The following is a 23,634-nucleotide window of genomic DNA, read 5'->3' on the forward strand; positions in this document are numbered from 1 at the left end:
ATATGGAATTGCCAAATTAAAAGTATAGGGGAATACACAGAGCTAACCTATGAGAGGGGTAGACCTCACAGTAGTGAAAAATGAAATAGACTGTTTGGTACTTACAGGACACGCGAACCACCAAAGTACATATCTTATTTTTTACTTACATAGCATCATGCACCTAGGACTACCTAGGGCCTACCTTAGGTGAAAATTATATGTAATAAAAGGGGAGTTTAAGGCTTGGCAAGTAGGCTGGGACTCCCCTGGGAGACCCCTGAGTCTATGCCCAGAACCATAACTCTGCCAGTTGAGTACTTACCTAAAAGCCGATAACTCACTTTTCTTCCATAGGCTAACATTGAGTGGTTTCACTTGGAAATTCTTCTAAGTGGTGTGGAGTTTTGGAACTTTAAAATATTCATCTAAAATCAGCCGAACAACGAATTCTGATTTACTCACCTGTTATCAGGATAGACCTCAGTGCTGCATCTTGGAGCTCGGTACTGACCCTGAAAAGTAATTTTAACCGTACTTACCAGTAACTCGAATTTCCTTCCATGGGATATCATTGCCTGCTTTTTGCTGAAAATTTTCTAAGTGTCGATTTTTGAAACTTACAAATATTCTTTAAAAATCGTACCAACTGTGAAAACGTAATTGTTTACCTGTTTTAGATAGATGTCCCAGTACTGAGCCTAGGAGCCCAGCACTGGATTACAAAAGTAACGAGAACGTACTTTACCCGTAACTTGAATTTTCTTCCATAGGAAACCATTGACTGTTTTTCTGTGAAATTTCTTCTAAGTGTCGATTTTGCAAACATGTAAATATTCCTTAAAAATCGCCTGTATAACTTAAACGCAGTTTCTCAACTGCTTACAGGTGGTACAGTAGTGCTGGATCTAGGATCCAACACTGACCTAGAAAACGTAACCATAACCCCACTTACCTGCTAAGTGAATTTCCTTCCATAGGATAACATTGGTAATTTGATCAGCAAAAGTTTCGAAGTGTCAACTTTTAAAATAGCAAAATATTGCTCAAAAATCACAACAGTAACTAAAACGAATTTACTCACTTGTTTCCAAGAACTGTCCCAGGACTGAATCTAGGATCCAGTCCTGGATTTAGAAAAGTAATCCTGAAAGTAATTAATTGCATATAACTTAAAATTCCCATTGAGCTCAATGTATTATTGTGATTCAAATTGTGTTGCCTATTGCAATAAACTGTAACTATGACCTGCAAAAGTCAATTGCCTATTGCAAAGTATTTAACTAAAGCATCTCATTCTGAGAAAGTATATTTTGATACCTATTGTTGGTTCTAAAATAAAACAACAATATCTTTTGTATGCAAACCAATGGCCTAGAGTTTAGTTCTTGAGTGTGTGAGACCATTTGCTGACTGAGTGTGTACAACAAATGTTTTACACTGTACTCTGATACTGCCTTACTGCTCGGCAAGCTACCACTTTAGAGAGTAAGGTTATATCTAACTTTAGCCTCTGCCAAACCTCTGGGGACTGGGGACTCTGTGCACACTGTACCTATTTGGGAACAGTATATACAGAGCCACTTTCTCACAGTAGTGATAAAGTGATTAGAGTCCTACGGCCAACATAAAGATACAGCAAAACGTGAGGTGAAAAGCAAAAAGGTTGCTGGTAGGCCACCTTAAGGATGCCAGGTCTAACAAAAACTGAACTAAGGATAACATGAGTAAAACATCAGGTTTCTCTACTGCATTTGGTGAGACAAGTGGGCCTTCTTTTATCTTCCATTCAAGCAATCTTTGACAGACCCCTTTATTATAGAGCTTTTCAAGGATTACAGATAAGGCACTTACAAAGGAGTCCCAAATAATCAGAGATGGTTGACTTCTGCAATATGGGTCGTAGACTAAAAGCAGCACAAAAACAGAGTGCAACAGGGTCCAAAAAACTTGAGTGCCACAAGAGAGTTTGAATGCAAGCGTATCCTTTTACAGATCCAGAGATATACTCATGCAATTTTTATTTTTAGGACAGAACGTGCATGATGAAAAAAACATTGTTTTTAAAAAGCGCATTGCAGAATATCAGTACTTTGATGTGGGAAAACTTCAAAACTTTCAAACAAAATATTTGTAGGCATCTTACAGCAAGTTGTTGTGGCCGAGTGGTTAAGGCGATGGACTAGAAATCCATTGGGATATCCCCGCGCAGGTTCGAATCCTGCCAACAACGAGAATCTTTTTATTATCGGCTACAATTTCAGAAGTTAACCTTTAGTATTTCTTCCATTTCAGTTTTATAAATAGGTGGCTTATTTTTGTGTCACTATTGCCTCTCCACATATTTGTTATCGCTACCTCTTTCATGTCTTTGCTACACCTCATTCCTACTTTAGCACTGGTGTAAACGCTTCAAATTATTATACGGTTGCTCTCTCATTCATACCTGCGCATGCACTTGAAAGTTATTTTACCAATAAAAGACGCAAAGAGAGAAATAGAACAAAAGTGCTGGCTGGATTGGCAAACACACTTCATAAAACTGCATTTTCTTTTTTATTCTCCCCCGTGTTACATGCTTAACCTCCCCATGTGTAATTTCTCTTAACCTGCTGTCCCAGGAAGAGAATTTCATCTACAGGCTCTTTCTGTGTTTTTTTCCCTAGTCTGTCTTTCCCATTTCTTAGCTGTGTAACTGTTCCTTTACGCGCTCTATTTAAACGCCATCAATCTCATTTGAGCTCCTTGCTCCCGCTTCTGTTTTCTCCACCTCTCATACTGCCAGTTCTCTCTTTCTCTGTGGTTGGTGGCTACTTTCCTGAGCTTCCGAAGCCACGTGGTTCCTGCCTCTTGTTGTCAGACTTGAATTGGAAAAGGAACCATATTAACAAGCCTTTACCACTCACACACGGCGGAAGTTTATACTTTAATTCAGTGAGCTAAGAAAAGCGTGTTGTGGGTCCCCTACGAGCCATGGTGCTTGCTTCATCATGATTTGGCACCAGTCATTAGCCGCAGCTCTGCTAATGAGCCACTGAGGTCAGTTTCAATATTTACTCAAAAACATAACCATGCAGCCCACCCCTCAACTGTGTATTTATCTTGCTTTTCTGCTGTTCGTGTGATTAGCTGGGAGGAGCTCACGGCGACATCCTCCCTATAAAAGTGTAGATGGATCACTCTCTAACTCTTTCTTGCTTCACATACAAATGGCTTGAAAGGTGCAGGGAAGATGCAGGTCTAATAGACAGAATAGAAGGTCTGTGCCAGGTGGGTTTCTCTGCATTGGTGTCCCATCACAGGTCCGCAAGTGTATTGTGTGATCTTTGACTCCTGGCATTTCACAAGCAGGCGGCCAGGAAACGGTTTCAGCCTATCAACCACTGAGGAGACGCAGCCTCTGAATGAGGAATGAGGAAGCAATGAATACATCCAGCCTATCACAGGAACAGCCCTGAGTGTTCCGAATTATAAATTCTCCATGTCATTGTATGTCGTTGAGCCCAAGTAGCTCGCCGTGATCGTATAGTGGTTAGTACTCTGCGTTGTGGCCGCAGCAACCTCGGTTCGAATCCGAGTCACGGCATTGTGGTTGGCAATGTCACGGCAGTTGGGTGTTAATTTTACAGAATTAGCAAATGTACCAGTGGTTTTTGTAAAATGTCTATTAAAAACAGATCCTTTCAAATATTTAAACCATCTAACAACAAATGATTTAAACTTGCATGATTATAAGCTGTAGCTATAATGTATTTACTTACATAAATTATCGTTCTTGAACCTATTGGGGGTGGAGGGGGAGCGGAGCTCACCCCCCAGGTGCAGTTGAGTGACCTGTGTTGTGGCTCTCTAGAGGGAAGGCACAAATTTTGCTGTCACCCAGCCCAATCCAGACGTGTATTGGGGCCAGGTTTCAGGCAAATAGAGCAGTAAGTGCAGAGACATGTTCACTCTCTAAAAGTGGCATTTCTAAAATAGTACAGTTAAATCCAACCTCACCAGTAAGTAGGATTTTCAATAAATAAATAAAGCTACTCCTCTCCGATATGGAATTGCCAAATTAAAAGTATAGGGGAATACACAGAGCTAACCTATGAGAGGGGTAGACCTCACAGTAGTGAAAAATGAAATAGACTGTTTGGTACTTACAGGACACGCGAACCACCAAAGTACATATCTTATTTTTTACTTACATAGCATCATGCACCTAGGACTACCTAGGGCCTACCTTAGGTGAAAATTATATGTAATAAAAGGGGAGTTTAAGGCTTGGCAAGTAGGCTGGGACTCCCCTGGGAGACCCCTGAGTCTATGCCCAGAACCATAACTCTGCCAGTCGAGTACTTACCTAAAAGCCGATAACTCACTTTTCTTCCATAGGCTAACATTGAGTGGTTTCACTTGGAAATTCTTCTAAGTGGTGTGGAGTTTTGGAACTTTAAAATATTCATCTAAAATCAGCCGAACAACGAATTCTGATTTACTCACCTGTTATCAGGATAGACCTCAGTGCTGCATCTTGGAGCTCGGTACTGACCCTGAAAAGTAATTTTAACCGTACTTACCAGTAACTCGAATTTCCTTCCATGGGATATCATTGCCTGCTTTTTGCTGAAAATTTTCTAAGTGTCGATTTTTGAAACTTACAAATATTCTTTAAAAATCGTACCAACTGTGAAAACGTAATTGTTTACCTGTTTTAGATAGATGTCCCAGTACTGAGCCTAGGAGCCCAGCACTGGATTACAAAAGTAACGAGAACGTACTTTACCCGTAACTTGAATTTTCTTCCATAGGAAACCATTGACTGTTTTTCTGTGAAATTTCTTCTAAGTGTCGATTTTGCAAACATGTAAATATTCCTTAAAAATCGCCTGTATAACTTAAACGCAGTTTCTCAACTGCTTACAGGTGGTACAGTAGTGCTGGATCTAGGATCCAACACTGACCTAGAAAACGTAACCATAACCCCACTTACCTGCTAAGTGAATTTCCTTCCATAGGATAACATTGGTAATTTGATCAGCAAAAGTTTCGAAGTGTCAACTTTTAAAATAGCAAAATATTGCTTAAAAATCACAACAGTAACTAAAACGAATTTACTCACTTGTTTCCAAGAACTGTCCCAGGACTGAATCTAGGATCCAGTCCTGGATTTAGAAAAGTAATCCTGAAAGTAATTAATTGCATATAACTTAAAATTCCCATTGAGCTCAATGTATTATTGTGATTCAAATTGTGTTGCCTATTGCAATAAACTGTAACTATGACCTGCAAAAGTCAATTGCCTATTGCAAAGTATTTAACTAAAGCATCTCATTCTGAGAAAGTATATTTTGATACCTATTGTTGGTTCTAAAATAAAACAACAATATCTTTTGTATGCAAACCAATGGCCTAGAGTTTAGTTCTTGAGTGTGTGAGACCATTTGCTGACTGAGTGTGTACAACAAATGTTTTACACTGTACTCTGATACTGCCTTACTGCTCGGCAAGCTACCACTTTAGAGAGTAAGGTTATATCTAACTTTAGCCTCTGCCAAACCTCTGGGGACTGGGGACTCTGTGCACACTGTACCTATTTGGGAACAGTATATACAGAGCCACTTTCTCACAGTAGTGATAAAGTGATTAGAGTCCTACGGCCAACATAAAGATACAGCAAAACGTGAGGTGAAAAGCAAAAAGGTTGCTGGTAGGCCACCTTAAGGATGCCAGGTCTAACAAAAACTGAACTAAGGATAACATGAGTAAAACATCAGGTTTCTCTACTGCATTTGGTGAGACAAGTGGGCCTTCTTTTATCTTCCATTCAAGCAATCTTTGACAGACCCCTTTATTATAGAGCTTTTCAAGGATTACAGATAAGGCACTTACAAAGGAGTCCCAAATAATCAGAGATGGTTGACTTCTGCAATATGGGTCGTAGACTAAAAGCAGCACAAAAACAGAGTGCAACAGGGTCCAAAAAACGTGAGTGCCACAAGAGAGTTTGAATGCAAGCGTATCCTTTTACAGATCCAGAGATATACTCATGCAATTTTTATTTTTAGGACAGAACGTGCATGATGAAAAAAACATTGTTTTTAAAAAGCGCATTGCAGAATATCAGTACTTTGATGTGGGAAAACTTCAAAACTTTCAAACAAAATATTTGTAGGCAGCTTACAGCAAGTTGTTGTGGCCGAGTGGTTAAGGCGATGGACTAGAAATCCATTGGGGTATCCCCGCGCAGGTTCGAATCCTGCCAACAACGAGAATCTTTTTATTATCGGCTACAATTTCAGAAGTTAACCTTTAGTATTTCTTCCATTTCAGTTTTATAAATAGGTGGCTTATTTTTGTGTCACTATTGCCTCTCCACATATTTGTTATCGCTACCTCTTTCATGTCTTTGCTACACCTCATTCCTACTTTAGCACTGGTGTAAACGCTTCAAATTATTATACGGTTGCTCTCTCATTCATACCTGCGCATGCACTTGAAAGTTACTTTACCAATAAAAGACGCAAAGAGAGAAATAGAACAAAAGTGCTGGCTGGATTGGCAAACACACTTCATAAAACTGCATTTTCTTTTTTATTCTCCCCCGTGTTACATGCTTAACCTCCCCATGTGTAATTTCTCTTAACCTGCTGTCCCAGGAAGAGAATTTCATCTACAGGCTCTTTCTGTGTTTTTTTCCCTAGTCTGTCTTTCCCATTTCTTAGCTGTGTAACTGTTCCTTTACGCGCTCTATTTAAACGCCATCAATCTCATTTGAGCTCCTTGCTCCCGCTTCTGTTTTCTCCACCTCTCATACTGCCAGTTCTCTCTTTCTCTGTGGTTGGTGGCTCCTTTCCTTAGCTTCCGAAGCCACGTGGTTCCTGCCTCTTGTTGTCAGACTTGAATTGGAAAAGGAACCATATTAACAAGCCTTTACCACTCACACACGGCGGAAGTTTATACTTTAATTCAGTGAGCTAAGAAAAGCGTGTTGTGGGTCCCCTACGAGCCATGGTGCTTGCTTCATCATGATTTGGCACCAGTCATTAGCCGCAGCTCTGCTAATGAGCCACTGAGGTCAGTTTCAATATTTACTCAAAAACATAACCATGCAGCCCCCCCCTCAACTGTGTATTTATCTTGCTTTTCTGCTGTTCGTGTGATTAGCTGGGAGGAGCTCACGGCGACATCCTCCCTATAAAAGTGTAGATGGATCACTCTCTAACTCTTTCTTGCTTCACATACAAATGGCTTGAAAGGTGCAGGGAAGATGCAGGTCTAATAGACAGAATAGAAGGCCTGTGCCAGGTGGGTTTCTCTGCATTGGTGTCCCATCACAGGTCCGCAAGTGTAATGTGTGATCTTTGACTCCTGGCATTTCACAAGCAGGCGGCCAGGAAACGGTTTCAGCCTATCAACCACTGAGGAGACGCAGCCTCTGAATGAGGAATGAGGAAGCAATGAATACATCCAGCCTATCACAGGAACAGCCCTGAGTGTTCCGAATTATAAATTCTCCATGTCATTGTATGTCGTTGAGCCCAAGTAGCTCGCCGTGATCGTATAGTGGTTAGTACTCTGCGTTGTGGCCGCAGCAACCTCGGTTCGAATCCTAGTCACGGAATTGTGGTTGGCAATGTCACGGCAGTTGGGTGTTAATTTTACAGAATTAGCAAATGTACCAGTGGTTTTTGTAAAATGTCTATTAAAAACAGATCCTTTCAAATATTTAAACCATCTAACAACAAATGATTTAAACTTGCATGATTATAAGCTGTAGCTATAATGTATTTACTTACATAAATTATCGTTCTTGAACCTATTGGGGGTGGAGGGGGAGTGGAGCTCACCCCCCAGGTGCAGTTGAGTGACCTGTGTTGTGGCTCTCTAGAGGGAAGGCACAAATTTTGCTGTCACCCAGCCCAATCCAGACGTGTATTGGGGCCAGGTTTCAGGCAAATAGAGCAGTAAGTGCAGAGACATGTTCACTCTCTAAAAGTGGCATTTCTAAAATAGTAAAGTTAAATCCAACCTCACCAGTAAGTAGGATTTTCAATAAATAAATAAAGCTACTCCTCTCCGATATGGAATTACCAAATTAAAAGTATAGGGGAATACACAGAGCTAACCTATGAGAGGGGTAGACCTCACAGTAGTGAAAAATGAAATAGACTGTTTGGTACTTACAGGACACGCGAACCACCAAAGTACATATCTTATTTTTTACTTACATAGCATCATGCACCTAGGACTACCTAGGGCCTACCTTAGGTGTAAATTATATGTAATAAAAGGGGAGTTTAAGGCTTGGCAAGTAGGCTGGGACTCCCCTGGGAGACCCCTGAGTCTATGCCCAGAACCATAACTCTGCCAGTCGAGTACTTACCTAAAAGCCGATAACTCACTTTTCTTCCATAGGCTAACATTGAGTGGTTTCACTTGGAAATTCTTCTAAGTGGTGTGGAGTTTTGGAACTTTAAAATATTCATCTAAAATCAGCCGAACAACGAATTCTGATTTACTCACCTGTTATCAGGATAGACCTCAGTGCTGCATCTTGGAGCTCGGTACTGACCCTGAAAAGTAATTTTAACCGTACTTACCAGTAACTCGAATTTCCTTCCATGGGATATCATTGCCTGCTTTTTGCTGAAAATTTTCTAAGTGTCGATTTTTGAAACTTACAAATATTCTTTCAAAATCGTACCAACTGTGAAAACGTAATTGTTTACCTGTTTTAGATAGATGTCCCAGTACTGAGCCTAGGAGCCCAGCACTGGATTACAAAAGTAACGAGAACGTACTTTACCCGTAACTTGAATTTTCTTCCATAGGAAACCATTGACTGTTTTTCTGTGAAATTTCTTCTAAGTGTCGATTTTGCAAACATGTAAATATTCCTTAAAAATCGCCTGTATAACTTAAACGCAGTTTCTCAACTGCTTACAGGTGGTACAGTAGTGCTGGATCTAGGATCCAACACTGACCTAGAAAACGTAACCATAACCCCACTTACCTGCTAAGTGAATTTCCTTCCATAGGATAACATTGGTAATTTGATCAGCAAAAGTTTCGAAGTGTCAACTTTTAAAATAGCAAAATATTGCTTAAAAATCACAACAGTAACTAAAACGAATTTACTCACTTGTTTCCAAGAACTGTCCCAGGACTGAATCTAGGATCCAGTCCTGGATTTAGAAAAGTAATCCTGAAAGTAATTAATTGCATATAACTTAAAATTCCCATTGAGCTCAATGTATTATTGTGATTCAAATTGTGTTGCCTATTGCAATAAACTGTAACTATGACCTGCAAAAGTCAATTGCCTATTGCAAAGTATTTAACTAAAGCATCTCATTCTGAGAAAGTATATTTTGATACCTATTGTTGGTTCTAAAATAAAACAACAATATCTTTTGTATGCAAACCAATGGCCTAGAGTTCAGTTCTTGAGTGTGTGAGACCATTTGCTGACTGAGTGTTTACAACAAATGTTTTACACTGTACTCTGATACTGCCTTACTGCTCGGCAAGCTACCACTTTAGAGAGTAAGGTTATATCTAACTTTAGCCTCTGCCAAACCTCTGGGGACTGGGGACTCTGTGCACACTGTACCTATTTGGGAACAGTATATACAGAGCCACTTTCTCACAGTAGTGATAAAGTGATTAGAGTCCTACGGCCAACATAAAGATACAGCAAAACGTGAGGTGAAAAGCAAAAAGGTTGCTGGTAGGCCACCTTAAGGATGCCAGGTCTAACAAAAACTGAACTAAGGATAACATGAGTAAAACATCAGGTTTCTCTACTGCATTTGGTGAGACAAGTGGGCCTTCTTTTATCTTCCATTCAAGCAATCTTTGACAGACCCCTTTATTATAGAGCTTTTCAAGGATTACAGATAAGGCACTTACAAAGGAGTCCCAAATAATCAGAGATGGTTGACTTCTGTAATATGGGTCGTAGACTAAAAGCAGCACAAAAACAGAGTGCAACAGGGTCCAAAAAACTTGAGTGCCACAAGAGAGTTTGAATGCAAGCGTATCCTTTTACAGATCCAGAGATATACTCATGCAATTTTTATTTTTAGGACAGAACGTGCATGATGAAAAAAACATTGTTTTTAAAAAGCGCATTGCAGAATATCAGTACTTTGATGTGGGAAAACTTCAAAACTTTCAAACAAAATATTTGTAGGCAGCTTACAGCAAGTTGTTGTGGCCGAGTGGTTAAGGCGATGGACTAGAAATCCATTGGGGTATCCCCGCGCAGGTTCGAATCCTGCCAACAACGAGAATCTTTTTATTATCGGCTACAATTTCAGAAGTTAACCTTTAGTATTTCTTCCATTTCAGTTTTATAAATAGGTGGCTTATTTTTGTGTCACTATTGCCTCTCCACATATTTGTTATCGCTACCTCTTTCATGTCTTTGCTACACCTCATTCCTACTTTAGCACTGGTGTAAACGCTTCAAATTATTATACGGTTGCTCTCTCATTCATACCTGCGCATGCACTTGAAAGTTACTTTACCAATAAAAGACGCAAAGAGAGAAATAGAACAAAAGTGCTGGCTGGATTGGCAAACACACTTCATAAAACTGCATTTTCTTTTTTATTCTCCCCCGTGTTACATGCTTAACCTCCCCATGTGTAATTTCTCTTAACCTGCTGTCCCAGGAAGAGAATTTCATCTACAGGCTCTTTCTGTGCTTTTTTCCCTAGTCTGTCTTTCCCATTTCTTAGCTGTGTAACTGTTCCTTTACGCGCTCTATTTAAACGCCATCAATCTCATTTGAGCTCCTTGCTCCCGCTTCTGTTTTCTCCACCTCTCATACTGCCAGTTCTCTCTTTCTCTGTGGTTGGTGGCTACTTTCCTGAGCTTCCGAAGCCACGTGGTTCCTGCCTCTTGTTGTCAGACTTGAATTGGAAAAGGAACCATATTAACAAGCCTTTACCACTCACACACGGCGGAAGTTTATACTTTAATTCAGTGAGCTAAGAAAAGCGTGTTGTGGGTCCCCTACGAGCCATGGTGCTTGCTTCATCATGATTTGGCACCAGTCATTAGCCGCAGCTCTGCTAATGAGCCACTGAGGTCAGTTTCAATATTTACTCAAAAACATAACCATGCAGCCCACCCCTCAACTGTGTATTTATCTTGCTTTTCTGCTGTTCGTGTGATTAGCTGGGAGGAGCTCACGGCGACATCCTCCCTATAAAAGTGTAGATGGATCACTCTCTAACTCTTTCTTGCTTTACATACAAATGGCTTGAAAGGTGCAGGGAAGATGCAGGTCTAATAGACAGAATAGAAGGTCTGTGCCAGGTGGGTTTCTCTGCATTGGTGTCCCATCACAGGTCCGCAAGTGTAATGTGTGATCTTTGACTCCTGGCATTTCACAAGCAGGCGGCCAGGAAACGGTTTCAGCCTATCAACCACTGAGGAGACGCAGCCTCTGAATGAGGAATGAGGAAGCAATGAATACATCCAGCCTATCACAGGAACAGCCCTGAGTGTTCCGAATTATAAATTCTCCATGTCACTGTATGTTGTTGAGCCCAAGTAGCTCGCCGTGATCGTATAGTGGTTAGTACTCTGCGTTGTGGCCGCAGCAACCTCGGTTCGAATCCGAGTCACGGCATTGTGGTTGGCAATTTCACGGCAGTTGGGTGTTAATTTTACAGAATTAGCAAATGTACCAGTGGTTTTTGTAAAATGTCTATTAAAAACAGATCCTTTCAAATATTTAAACCATCTAACAACAAATGATTTAAACTCGCATGATTATAAGCTGTAGCTATAATGTATTTACTTACATAAATTATCGTTCTTGAACCTATTGGGGGTGGAGGGGGAGCGGAGCTCACCCCCCAGGTGCAGTTGAGTGACCTGTGTTGTGGCTCTCTAGAGGGAAGGCACAAATTTTGCTGTCACCCAGCCCAATCCAGACGTGTATTGGGGCCAGGTTTCAGGCAAATAGAGCAGTAAGTGCAGAGACATGTTCACTCTCTAAAAGTGGCATTTCTAAAATAGTAAAGTTAAATCCAACCTCACCAGTAAGTAGGATTTTCAATAAATAAATAAAGCTACTCCTCTCCGATATGGAATTACCAAATTAAAAGTATAGGGGAATACACAGAGCTAACCTATGAGAGGGGTAGACCTCACAGTAGTGAAAAATGAAATAGACTGTTTGGTACTTACAGGACACGCGAACCACCAAAGTACATATCTTATTTTTTACTTACATAGCATCATGCACCTAGGACTACCTAGGGCCTACCTTAGGTGTAAATTATATGTAATAAAAGGGGAGTTTAAGGCTTGGCAAGTAGGCTGGGACTCCCCTGGGAGACCCCTGAGTCTATGCCCAGAACCATAACTCTGCCAGTCGAGTACTTACCTAAAAGCCGATAACTCACTTTTCTTCCATAGGCTAACATTGAGTGGTTTCACTTGGAAATTCTTCTAAGTGGTGTGGAGTTTTGGAACTTTAAAATATTCATCTAAAATCAGCCGAACAACGAATTCTGATTTACTCACCTGTTATCGGGATAGACCTCAGTGCTGCATCTTGGAGCTCGGTACTGACCCTGAAAAGTAATTTTAACCGTACTTACCAGTAACTCAAATTTCCTTCCATGGGATATCATTGCCTGCTTTTTGCTGAAAATTTTCTAAGTGTCGATTTTTGAAACTTACAAATATTCTTTAAAAATCGTACCAACTGTGAAAACGTAATTGTTTACCTGTTTTAGATAGATGTCCCAGTACTGAGCCTAGGAGCCCAGCACTGGATTACAAAAGTAACGAGAACGTACTTTACCCGTAACTTGAATTTTCTTCCATAGGAAACCATTGACTGTTTTTCTGTGAAATTTCTTCTAAGTGTCGATTTTGCAAACATGTAAATATTCCTTAAAAATCGCCTGTATAACTTAAACGCAGTTTCTCAACTGCTTACAGGTGGTACAGTAGTGCTGGATCTAGGATCCAACACTGACCTAGAAAACGTAACCATAACCCCACTTACCTGCTAAGTGAATTTCCTTCCATAGGATAACATTGGTAATTTGATCAGCAAAAGTTTCGAAGTGTCAACTTTTAAAATAGCAAAATATTGCTTAAAAATCACAACAGTAACTAAAACGAATTTACTCACTTGTTTCCAAGAACTGTCCCAGGACTGAATCTAGGATCCAGTCCTGGATTTAGAAAAGTAATCCTTAAAGTAATTAATTGCATATAACTTAAAATTCCCATTGAGCTCAATGTATTATTGTGATTCAAATTGTGTTGCCTATTGCAATAAACTGTAACTATGACCTGCAAAAGTCAATTGCCTATTGCAAAGTATTTAACTAAAGCATCTCATTCTGAGAAAGTATATTTTGATACCTATTGTTGGTTCTAAAATAAAACAACAATATCTTTTGTATGCAAACCAATGGCCTAGAGTTCAGTTCTTGAGTGTGCGAGACCATTTGCTGACTGAGTGTGTACAACAAATGTTTTACACTGTACTCTGATACTGCCTTACTGCTCGGCAAGCTACCACTTTAGAGAGTAAGGTTATATCTAACTTTAGCCTCTGCCAAACCTCTGGGGACTGGGGACTCTGTGCACACTGTACCTATTTGGGAACAGTATATACAGAGCCACTTTCTCACAGTAGTGATAAAGTGATTAGAGTCCTACGGCCAACATAAAGATACAGCAAAACGTGAGGTGAAAAGCAAAAAGGTTGCTGGTAGGCCACCTTAAGGATGCCAGGTCTAACAAAAACTGAACTAAGGATAACATGAGTAAAACATCAGGTTTCTCTACTGCATTTGGTGAGACAAGTGGGCCTTCTTTTATCTTCCATTCAAGCAATCTTTGACAGACCCCTTTATTATAGAGCTTTTCAAGGATTACAGATAAGGCACTTACAAAGGAGTCCCAAATAATCAGAGATGGTTGACTTCTGTAATATGGGTCGTAGACTAAAAGCAGCACAAAAACAGAGTGCAACAGGGTCCAAAAAACTTGAGTGCCACAAGAGAGTTTGAATGCAAGCGTATCCTTTTACAGATCCAGAGATATACTCATGCAATTTTTATTTTTAGGACAGAACGTGCATGATGAAAAAAACATTGTTTTTAAAAAGCGCATTGCAGAATATCAGTACTTTGATGTGGGAAAACTTCAAAACTTTCAAACAAAATATTTGTAGGCAGCTTACAGCAAGTTGTTGTGGCCGAGTGGTTAAGGCGATGGACTAGAAATCCATTGGGGTATCCCCGCGCAGGTTCGAATCCTGCCAACAACGAGAATCTTTTTATTATCGGCTACAATTTCAGAAGTTAACCTTTAGTATTTCTTCCATTTCAGTTTTATAAATAGGTGGCTTATTTTTGTGTCACTATTGCCTCTCCACATATTTGTTATCGCTACCTCTTTCATGTCTTTGCTACACCTCATTCCTACTTTAGCACTGGTGTAAACGCTTCAAATTATTATACGGTTGCTCTCTCATTCATACCTGCGCATGCACTTGAAAGTTACTTTACCAATAAAAGACGCAAAGAGAGAAATAGAACAAAAGTGCTGGCTGGATTGGCAAACACACTTCATAAAACTGCATTTTCTTTTTTATTCTCCCCCGTGTTACATGCTTAACCTCCCCATGTGTAATTTCTCTTAACCTGCTGTCCCAGGAAGAGAATTTCATCTACAGGCTCTTTCTGTGTTTTTTTCCCTAGTCTGTCTTTCCCATTTCTTAGCTGTGTAACTGTTCCTTTACGCGCTCTATTTAAACGCCATCAATCTCATTTGAGCTCCTTGCTCCCGCTTCTGTTTTCTCCACCTCTCATACTGCCAGTTCTCTCTTTCTCTGTGGTTGGTGGCTACTTTCCTGAGCTTCCGAAGCCACGTGGTTCCTGCCTCTTGTTGTCAGACTTGAATTGGAAAAGGAACCATATTAACAAGCCTTTACCACTCACACACGGCGGAAGTTTATACTTTAATTCAGTGAGCTAAGAAAAGCGTGTTGTGGGTCCCCTACGAGCCATGGTGCTTGCTTCATCATGATTTGGCACCAGTCATTAGCCGCAGCTCTGCTAATGAGCCACTGAGGTCAGTTTCAATATTTACTCAAAAACATAACCATGCAGCCCACCCCTCAACTGTGTATTTATCTTGCTTTTCTGCTGTTCGTGTGATTAGCTGGGAGGAGCTCACGGCGACATCCTCCCTATAAAAGTGTAGATGGATCACTCTCTAACTCTTTCTTGCTTCACATACAAATGGCTTGAAAGGTGCAGGGAAGATGCAGGTCTAATAGACAGAATAGAAGGTCTGTGCCAGGTGGGTTTCTCTGCATTGGTGTCCCATCACAGGTCCGCAAGTGTAATGTGTGATCTTTGACTCCTGGCATTTCACAAGCAGGCGGCCAGGACACGGTTTCAGCCTATCAACCACTGAGGAGACGCAGCCTCTGAATGAGGAATGAGGAAGCAATGAATACATCCAGCCTATCACAGGAACAGCCCTGAGTGTTCCGAATTATAAATTCTCCATGTCATTGTATGTCGTTGAGCCCAAGTAGCTCGCCGTGATCGTATAGTGGTTAGTACTCTGCGTTGTGGCCGCAGCAACCTCGGTTCGAATCCGAGTCACGGCATTGTGGTTGGCAATGTCACGGCAGTTGGGTGTTCATTTTACAGAATTAGCAAATGTACCAGTGGTTTTTGTAAAATGTCTATTAAAAACAGATCCTTTCAAATATTTAAACCATCTAACAACAAATGATTTAAACTTGCATGATTATAAGCTGTAGCTATAATGTATTTACTTACATAAATTATCGTTCTTGAACCTATTGGGGGTGGAGGGGGAGCGGAGCTCACCCCCCAGGTGCAGTTGAGTGACCTGTGTTGTGGCTCTCTAGAGGGAAGGCACAAATTTTGCTGTCACCCAGCCCAATCCAGACGTGTATTGGGGCCAGGTTTCAGGCAAATAGAGCAGTAAGTGCAGAGACATGTTCACTCTCTAAAAGTGGCATTTCTAAAATAGTAAAGTTAAATCCAACCTCACCAGTAAGTAGGATTTTCAATAAATAAATAAAGCTACTCCTCTCCGATATGGAATTACCAAATTAAAAGTATAGGGGAATACACAGAGCTAACCTATGAGAGGGGTAGACCTCACAGTAGTGAAAAATGAAATAGACTGTTTGGTACTTACAGGACACGCGAACCACCAAAGTACATATCTTATTTTTTACTTACATAGCATCATGCACCTAGGACTACCTAGGGCCTACCTTAGGTGTAAATTATATGTAATAAAAGGGGAGTTTAAGGCTTGGCAAGTAGGCTGGGACTCCCCTGGGAGACCCCTGAGTCTATGCCCAGAACCATAACTCTGCCAGTCGAGTACTTACCTAAAAGCCGATAACTCACTTTTCTTCCATAGGCTAACATTGAGTGGTTTCACTTGGAAATTCTTCTAAGTGGTGTGGAGTTTTGGAACTTTAAAATATTCATCTAAAATCAGCCGAACAACGAATTCTGATTTACTCACCTGTTATCAGGATAGACCTCAGTGCTGCATCTTGGAGCTCGGTACTGACCCTGAAAAGTAATTTTAACCATACTTACCAGTAACTCGAATTTCCTTCCATGGGATATCATTGCCTGCTTTTTGCTGAAAATTTTCTAAGTGTCGATTTTTGAAACTTACAAATATTCTTTCAAAATCGTACCAACTGTGAAAACGTAATTGTTTACCTGTTTTAGATAGATGTCCCAGTACTGAGCCTAGGAGCCCAGCACTGGATTACAAAAGTAACGAGAACGTACTTTACCCGTAACTTGAATTTTCTTCCATAGGAAACCATTGACTGTTTTTCTGTGAAATTTCTTCTAAGTGTCGATTTTGCAAACATGTAAATATTCCTTAAAAATCGCCTGTATAACTTAAACGCAGTTTCTCAACTGCTTACAGGTGGTACAGTAGTGCTGGATCTAGGATCCAACACTGACCTAGAAAACGTAACCATAACCCCACTTACCTGCTAAGTGAATTTCCTTCCATAGGATAACATTGGTAATTTGATCAGCAAAAGTTTCGAAGTGTCAACTTTTAAAATAGCAAAATATTGCTTAAAAATCACAACAGTAACTAAAACGAATTTACTCACTTGTTTCCAAGAACTGTCCCAGGACTGAATCTAGGATCCAGTCCTGGATTTAGAAAAGTAATCCTGAAAGTAATTAATTGCATATAACTTAAAATTCCCATTGAGCTCAATGTATTATTGTGATTCAAATTGTGTTGCCTATTGCAATAAACTGTAACTATGACCTGCAAAAGTCAATTGCCTATTGCAAAGTATTTAACTAAAGCATCTCATTCTGAGAAAGTATATTTTGATACCTATTGTTGGTTCTAAAATAAAACAACAATATCTTTTGTATGCAAACCAATGGCCTAGAGTTCAGTTCTTGAGTGTGTGAGACCATTTGCTGACTGAGTGTGTACAACAAATGTTTTACACTGTACTCTGATACTGCCTTACTGCTCGGCAAGCTACCACTTTAGAGAGTAAGGTTATATCTAACTTTAGCCTCTGCCAAACCTCTGGGGACTGGGGACTCTGTGCACACTGTACCTATTTGGGAACAGTATATACAGAGCCACTTTCTCACAGTAGTGATAAAGTGATTAGAGTCCTAAGGCCAACATAAAGATACAGCAAAACGTGAGGTGAAAAGCAAAAAGGTTGCTGGTAGGCCACCTTAAGGATGCTAGGTCGAACAAAAACTGAACTAAGGATAACATGAGTAAAACATCAGGTTTCTCTACTGCATTTGGTGAGACAAGTGGGCCTTCTTTTATCTTCCATTCAAGCAATCTTTGACAGACCCCTTTATTATAGAGCTTTTCAAGGATTAAAGATAAGGCACTTACAAAGGAGTCCCAAATACTCAGAGATGGTTGACTTCTGTAATATGGGTCGTAGACTAAAAGCAGCGCAAAAACAGAGTGCAACAGGGTCCAAAAAACTTGAGTGCCACAAGAGAGTTTGAATGCAAGCGTATCCTTTTACAGATCCAGAGATATACTCATGCAATTTTTGTTTTTAGGACAGAACGTGCATGATGAAAAAAACATTGTTTTTAAAAAGCGCATTGCAGAATATCAGTACTTTGATGTGGGAAAACTTCAAAACTTTCAAACAAAATATTTGTAGGCAGCCTACAGCAAGTTGTTGTGGCCGAGTGGTTAAGGCGATGGACTAGAAATCCATTGGGGTATCCCCGCGCAGGTTCGAATCCTGCCAACAACGAGAATCTTTTTATTATCGGCTACAATTTCAGAAGTTAACCTTTAGTATTTCTTCCATTTCAGTTTTATAAATAGGTGGCTTATTTTTGTGTCACTATTGCCTCTCCACATATTTGTTATCGCTACCTCTTTCATGTCTTTGCTACACCTCATTCCTACTTTAGCACTGGTGTAAACGCTTCAAATTATTACACGGTTGCTCTCTCATTCATACCTGCGCATGCACTTGAAAGTTACTTTACCAATAAAAGACGCAAAGAGAGAAATAGAACAAAAGTGCTGGCTGGATTGGCAAACACACTTCATAAAACTGCATTTTCTTTTTTATTCTCCCCCGTGTTACATGCTTAACCTCCCCATGTGTAATTTCTCTTAACCTGCTGTCCCAGGAAGAGAATTTCATCTACAGGCTCTTTCTGTGTTTTTTTCCCTAGTCTGTCTTTCCCATTTCTTAGCTGTGTAACTGTTCCTTTACGCGCTCTATTGAAACGCCATCAATCTCATTTGAGCTCCTTGCTCCCGCTTCTGTTTTCTCCACCTCTCATACTGCCAGTTCTCTCTTTCTCTGTGGTTGGTGGCTACTTTCCTGAGCTTCCGAAGCCACGTGGTTCCTGCCTCTTGTTGTCAGACTTGAATTGGAAAAGGAACCATATTAACAAGCCTTTACCACTCACACACGGCGGAAGTTTATACTTTAATTCAGTGAGCTAAGAAAAGCGTGTTGTGGGTCCCCTACGAGCCATGGTGCTTGCTTCATCATGATTTGGCACCAGTCATTAGCCGCAGCTCTGCTAATGAGCCACTGAGGTCAGTTTCAATATTTACTCAAAAACATAACCATGCAGCCCACCCCTCAACTGTGTATTTATCTTGCTTTTCTGCTGTTCGTGTGATTAGCTGGGAGGAGCTCACGGCGACATCCTCCCTATAAAAGTGTAGATGGATCACTCTCTAACTCTTTCTTGCTTCACATACAAATGGCTTGAAAGGTGCAGGGAAGATGCAGGTCTAATAGACAGCATAGAAGGTCTGTGCCAGGTGGGTTTCTCTGCATTGGTGTCCCATCACAGGTCCGCAAGTGTAATGTGTGATCTTTGACTCCTGGCATTTCACAAGCAGGCGGCCAGGAAACGGTTTCAGCCTATCAACCACTGAGGAGACGCAGCCTCTGAATGAGGAATGAGGAAGCAATGAATACATCCAGCCTATCACAGGAACAGCCCTGAGTGTTCCGAATTATAAATTCTCCATGTCACTGTATGTCGTTGAGCCCAAGTAGCTCGCCGTGATCGTATAGTGGTTAGTACTCTGCGTTGTGGCCGCAGCAACCTCGGTTCGAATCCGAGTCACGGCATTGTGGTTGGCAATGTCACGGCAGTTGGGTGTTAATTTTACAGAATTAGCAAATGTACCAGTGGTTTTTGTAAAATGTCTATTAAAAACAGATCCTTTCAAATATTTAAACCATCTAACAACAAATGATTTAAACTCGCATGATTATAAGCTGTAGCTATAATGTATTTACTTACATAAATTATCGTTCTTGAACCTATTGGGGGTGGAGGGGGAGCGGAGCTCACCCCCCAGGTGCAGTTGAGTGACCTGTGTTGTGGCTCTCTAGAGGGAAGGCACAAATTTTGCTGTCACCCAGCCCAATCCAGACGTGTATTGGGGCCAGGTTTCAGGCAAATAGAGCAGTAAGTGCAGAGAAATGTTCACTCTCTAAAAGTGGCATTTCTAAAATAGTAAAGTTAAATCCAACCTCACCAGTAAGTAGGATTTTCAATAAATAAATAAAGCTACTCCTCTCCGATATGGAATTACCAAATTAAAAGTATAGGGGAATACACAGAGCTAACCTATGAGAGGGGTAGACCTCACAGTAGTGAAAAATGAAATAGACTGTTTGGTACTTACAGGACACGCGAACCACCAAAGTACATATCTTATTTTTTACTTACATAGCATCATGCACCTAGGACTACCTAGGGCCTACCTTAGGTGTAAATGATATGTAATAAAAGGGGAGTTTAAGGCTTGGCAAGTAGGCTGGGACTCCCCTGGGAGACCCCTGAGTCTATGCCCAGAACCATAACTCTGCCAGTCGAGTACTTACCTAAAAGCCGATAACTCACTTTTCTTCCATAGGCTAACATTGAGTGGTTTCACTTGGAAATTCTTCTAAGTGGTGTGGAGTTTTGGAACTTTAAAATATTCATCTAAAATCAGCCGAACAACGAATTCTGATTTACTCACCTGTTATCAGGAGAGACCTCAGTGCTGCATCTTGGAGCTCGGTACTGACCCTGAAAAGTAATTTTAACCGTACTTACCAGTAACTCGAATTTCCTTCCATGGGATATCATTGCCTGCTTTTTGCTGAAAATTTTCTAAGTGTCGATTTTTGAAACTTACAAATATTCTTTAAAAATCGTACCAACCGTGAAAACGTAATTGTTTACCTGTTTTAGATAGATGTCCCAGTACTGAGCCTAGGAGCCCAGCACTGGATTACAAAAGTAACGAGAACGTACTTTACCCGTAACTTGAATTTTCTTCCATAGGAAACCATTGACTGTTTTTCTGTGAAATTTCTTCTAAGTGTCGATTTTGCAAACATGTAAATATTCCTTAAAAATCGCCTGTATAACTTAAACGCAGTTTCTCAACTGCTTACAGGTGGTACAGTAGTGCTGGATCTAGGATCCAACACTGACCTAGAAAAAGTAACCATAACCCCACTTACCTGCTAAGTGAATTTCCTTCCATAGGATAACATTGGTAATTTGATCAGCAAAAGTTTCGAAGTGTCAACTTTTAAAATAGCAAAATATTGCTTAAAAATCACAACAGTAACTAAAACGAATTTACTCACTTGTTTCCAAGAACTGTCCCAGGACTGAATCTAGGATCCAGTCCTGGATTTAGAAAAGTAATCCTGAAAGTAATTAATTGCATATAACTTAAAATTCCCATTGAGCTCAATGTATTATTGTGATTCAAATTGTGTTGCCTATTGCAATAAACTGTAACTATGACCTGCAAAAGTCAATTGCCTATTGCAAAGTATTTAACTAAAGCATCTCATTCTGAGAAAGTATATTTTTATACCTATTGTTGGTTCTAAAATAAAACAACAATATCTTTTGTATGCAAACCAATGGCCTAGAGTTCAGTTCTTGAGTGTGTGAGACCATTTGCTGACTGAGTGTGTACAACAAATGTTTTACACTGTACTCTGATACTGCCTTACTGCTCGGCAAGCTACCACTTTAGAGAGTAAGGTTATATCTAACTTTAGCCTCTGCCAAACCTCTGGGGACTGGGGACTCTGTGCACACTGTACCTATTTGGGAACAGTATATACAGAGCCACTTTCTCACAGTAGTGATAAAGTGATTAGAGTCCTAAGGCCAACATAAAGATACAGCAAAACGTGAGGTGAAAAGCAAAAAGGTTGCTGGTAGGCCACCTTAAGGATGCTAGGTCGAACAAAAACTGAACTAAGGATAACATGAGTAAAACATCAGGTTTCTCTACTGCATTTGGTGAGACAAGTGGGCCTTCTTTTATCTTCCATTCAAGCAATCTTTGACAGACCCCTTTATTATAGAGCTTTTCAAGGATTAAAGATAAGGCACTTACAAAGGAGTCCCAAATACTCAGAGATGGTTGACTTCTGTAATATGGGTCGTAGACTAAAAGCAGCGCAAAAACAGAGTGCAACAGGGTCCAAAAAACTTGAGTGCCACAAGAGAGTTTGAATGCAAGCGTATCCTTTTACAGATCCAGAGATATACTCATGCAATTTTTGTTTTTAGGACAGAACGTGCATGATGAAAAAAACATTGTTTTTAAAAAGCGCATTGCAGAATATCAGTACTTTGATGTGGGAAAACTTCAAAACTTTCAAACAAAATATTTGTAGGCAGCCTACAGCAAGTTGTTGTGGCCGAGTGGTTAAGGCGATGGACTAGAAATCCATTGGGGTATCCCCGCGCAGGTTTGAATCCTGCCAACAACGAGAATCTTTTTATTATCGGCTACAATTTCAGAAGTTAACCTTTAGTATTTCTTCCATTTCAGTTTTATAAATAGGTGGCTTATTTTTGTGTCACTATTGCCTCTCCACATATTTGTTATCGCTACCTCTTTCATGTCTTTGCTACACCTCATTCCTACTTTAGCACTGGTGTAAACGCTTCAAATTATTATACGGTTGCTCTCTCATTCATACCTGCGCATGCACTTGAAAGTTACGTTACCAATAAAAGACGCAAAGAGAGAAATAGAACAAAAGTGCTGGCTGGATTGGCAAACACACTTCATAAAACTGCATTTTCTTTTTTATTCTCCCCCGTGTTACATGCTTAACCTCCCCATGTGTAATTTCTCTTAACCTGCTGTCCCAGGAAGAGAATTTCATCTACAGGCTCTTTCTGTGTTTTTTTCCCTAGTCTGTCTTTCCCATTTCTTAGCTGTGTAACTGTTCCTTTACGCGCTCTATTTAAACGCCATCAATCTCATTTGAGCTCCTTGCTCCCGCTTCTGTTTTCTCCACCTCTCATACTGCCAGTTCTCTCTTTCTCTGTGGTTGGTGGCTACTTTCCTGAGCTTCCGAAGCCACGTGGTTCCTGCCTCTTGTTGTCAGACTTGAATTGGAAAAGGAACCATATTAACAAGCCTTTACCACTCACACACGGCGGAAGTTTATACTTTAATTCAGTGAGCTAAGAAAAGCGTGTTGTGGGTCCCCTACGAGCCATGGTGCTTGCTTCATCATGATTTGGCACCAGTCATTAGCCGCAGCTCTGCTAATGAGCCACTGAGGTCAGTTTCAATATTTACTCAAAAACATAACCATGCAGCCCACCCCTCAACTGTGTATTTATCTTGCTTTTCTGCTGTTCGTGTGATTAGCTGGGAGGAGCTCACGGCGACATCCTCCCTATAAAAGTGTAGATGGATCACTCTCTAACTCTTTCTTGCTTCACATACAAATGGCTTGAAAGGTGCAGGGAAGATGCAGGTCTAATAGACAGAATAGAAGGTCTGTGCCAGGTGGGTTTCTCTGCATTGGTGTCCCATCACAGGTCCGCAAGTGTAATGTGTGATCTTTGACTCCTGGCATTTCACAAGCAGGCGGCCAGGAAACGGTTTCAGCCTATCAACCACTGAGGAGACGCAGCCTCTGAATGAGGAATGAGGAAGCAATGAATACATCCAGCCTATCACAGGAACAGCCCTGAGTGTTCCGAATTATAAATTCTCCATGTCACTGTATGTCGTTGAGCCCAAGTAGCTCGCCGTGATCGTATAGTGGTTAGTACT

The 23,634-nt window shown here is 40.5% G+C and overlaps 10 non-coding genes across 10 annotated transcripts; all 10 read left to right on the top strand.

Moving 5' to 3' along the window:
* Positions 1-2,130: 2,130 nt before the first annotated feature.
* On the top strand, positions 2,131-2,212 carry TRNAS-AGA (transfer RNA serine (anticodon AGA)). The gene has a single exon. It is a non-coding gene; the product is annotated as a tRNA-Ser (tRNA).
* Positions 2,213-3,493: 1,281 nt separating this feature from the next.
* Positions 3,494-3,565, top strand: TRNAH-GUG (transfer RNA histidin (anticodon GUG)). The gene has a single exon. It is a non-coding gene; the product is annotated as a tRNA-His (tRNA).
* Positions 3,566-6,153: 2,588 nt separating this feature from the next.
* TRNAS-AGA (transfer RNA serine (anticodon AGA)) lies at positions 6,154-6,235 on the top strand. The gene has a single exon. It is a non-coding gene; the product is annotated as a tRNA-Ser (tRNA).
* Positions 6,236-10,176: 3,941 nt separating this feature from the next.
* On the top strand, positions 10,177-10,258 carry TRNAS-AGA (transfer RNA serine (anticodon AGA)). The gene has a single exon. It is a non-coding gene; the product is annotated as a tRNA-Ser (tRNA).
* Positions 10,259-11,539: 1,281 nt separating this feature from the next.
* TRNAH-GUG (transfer RNA histidin (anticodon GUG)) lies at positions 11,540-11,611 on the top strand. Its single transcript has one exon. It is a non-coding gene; the product is annotated as a tRNA-His (tRNA).
* Positions 11,612-14,199: 2,588 nt separating this feature from the next.
* On the top strand, positions 14,200-14,281 carry TRNAS-AGA (transfer RNA serine (anticodon AGA)). The gene has a single exon. It is a non-coding gene; the product is annotated as a tRNA-Ser (tRNA).
* Positions 14,282-15,562: 1,281 nt separating this feature from the next.
* On the top strand, positions 15,563-15,634 carry TRNAH-GUG (transfer RNA histidin (anticodon GUG)). Its single transcript has one exon. It is a non-coding gene; the product is annotated as a tRNA-His (tRNA).
* A 2,588-nt stretch (positions 15,635-18,222) lies between these two features.
* Positions 18,223-18,304, top strand: TRNAS-AGA (transfer RNA serine (anticodon AGA)). Its single transcript has one exon. It is a non-coding gene; the product is annotated as a tRNA-Ser (tRNA).
* A 1,281-nt stretch (positions 18,305-19,585) lies between these two features.
* On the top strand, positions 19,586-19,657 carry TRNAH-GUG (transfer RNA histidin (anticodon GUG)). Its single transcript has one exon. It is a non-coding gene; the product is annotated as a tRNA-His (tRNA).
* A 2,588-nt stretch (positions 19,658-22,245) lies between these two features.
* TRNAS-AGA (transfer RNA serine (anticodon AGA)) lies at positions 22,246-22,327 on the top strand. Its single transcript has one exon. It is a non-coding gene; the product is annotated as a tRNA-Ser (tRNA).
* Positions 22,328-23,634: the final 1,307 nt, after the last annotated feature.

This window comes from Triturus cristatus, chromosome 12 (genome assembly GCF_964204655.1).
Source record: "Triturus cristatus chromosome 12, aTriCri1.1, whole genome shotgun sequence".
Taxonomy (NCBI): Eukaryota; Metazoa; Chordata; class Amphibia; order Caudata; family Salamandridae; genus Triturus; species Triturus cristatus.